A 1614-nucleotide genomic window follows, 5' to 3' on the forward strand; every position below is an offset into this window, starting at 1 on the left:
ATGTTTGCAAGTATAATTAGATTGCTATTGAATAGGGAATCTGAGAAAGTGAAAAAAAAATTGAAAATGTTTTGTTTTTATATTTTCGCTAGGAGACACTAATAGTGCAGACATTGCATACTCCACTTGCCATCTGCCTTCTTTTATAATGTTTTTCCTCGTATTATTTTTGTAATAATAAGCGAAGCCTGCCGAACACACCCTTGCACGCGGCGGCGTGCGTGATGACGGCAGTGCTTCCGGAAGTGTTGGGGATTGTCGTATTGCTCTTCCAGCGGCTTTGGTAGTGTGCGTCTGTGCCGGTGAGTGAAGATGGCAGAAGGCGGCAAGGCAGATGTGGAGACGCAGAAAGCAGAGATCGCGGCGCTCTTGAAAACGCCGCTGCGCAAAGCAGAGACCTGGTGAGACACACTAGATAACACACACACACACACACACACACACACACACACTCATAATATAACAACTCAAGGAGGACTCGGACCTACTTCCGCGTTCTTCCAATGCTGCGTTTAATGCTGCTATCTAGAAATGTTCTATTTCCCACTTATGAAGTCGCGATTGATTACATAGGGTGACCATATTTGTGACCCTGGAGCACAAAACCAGTCATAAGGGTCAATTTTTCGAAATTGAGATGTATGCATCATCTGAAAGCTGAATAAATAAGCTTTCCATTGATGTGTGGTTTGTTAGGATCTGACAATATTTGGCCGAGATACAACTATTTGAAAATCTGGAATCTGAGGGTGCAAAAAAATCTAAATATTGAGAAAATCATCTTTAAAGTTGTCCAAATGAAGTTCTTAGCAATGCATATTACTAATCAAAAATTAAGTTCTGATATATTTACAGTAGGAAATTTACAAAATATCTTCAAGGAACATCATCTTTACTTAATATCCTAATGATTTTTGGCGTAAAATAAAAATGGATAATTTTGACCCATACAATGTATTGTTGGCTATTGCTACAAATATACCCCAGCGACTTGACACTTGCTTTTGTGCTCCAGGCTCACGTTTTAGTTTTCGAAAAAAGAGGACAGTTGGGGGCAGGATGCTGTTGGGTTTAAACGGGTGTAAAATATTTGAGTAATTTTACTTGAATAAAGTCCAGATCCCCCAAAATAATACTAAAGTACAGTAATCAAGTACAATTTAAACTGACTACTTGTACTTTTACTTGATTACATTTCTGAAGAAACTAGAAAAAAACAGTACTTTTTACTCCTTGCAATTTTATATTATCTTGAAAAGTACATTACATTTTTTTATTTTATCTTATGCACATTAAATATGGTAAACGGAAGCTCAAACGTGTGCTCTTGAGGTGAGAACCAATGAACCAAAGCACACGCATTTCTACTTCATTTATGACTTTAATCAGGTAAATGTCTGGCTTCTAAAGTTCACCATCAAATCTGAGGAAGCATATTAAGGTAGTTAATATATTGGCTGAATGCACAAGATTGAGTGCAAGTAAAATCAGTGATGAGAATTTAAATACAATGAATGTTTTTGTGGGAATTATTTTTTATTATTTCTTTTTTTTATTAAATGTTACAAATCTCAAAAAAAAAAAAAAAAAAGGGTTTAAATGAACATTGTATGA

General features: G+C 36.0%; 1 protein-coding gene and 1 pseudogene across 2 annotated transcripts in view; both read left to right on the forward strand.

Annotated features, from left to right (window-relative positions):
• Nucleotides 1–1614, forward strand: part of LOC107680186 (gastrula zinc finger protein XlCGF57.1-like) — a 398670-nt gene that overhangs the window by 171879 nt on the left and 225177 nt on the right. The window lies entirely within an intron of this gene.
• Nucleotides 264–1614, forward strand: part of LOC107680184 (tripartite motif-containing protein 16-like) — a 35388-nt pseudogene continuing 34037 nt past the window's right edge.

Source organism: Sinocyclocheilus anshuiensis, unplaced genomic scaffold, assembly GCF_001515605.1.
Source record: "Sinocyclocheilus anshuiensis isolate Anshui unplaced genomic scaffold, SAMN03320099.WGS_v1.1 scaffold492, whole genome shotgun sequence".
Taxonomy (NCBI): Eukaryota; Metazoa; Chordata; class Actinopteri; order Cypriniformes; family Cyprinidae; genus Sinocyclocheilus; species Sinocyclocheilus anshuiensis.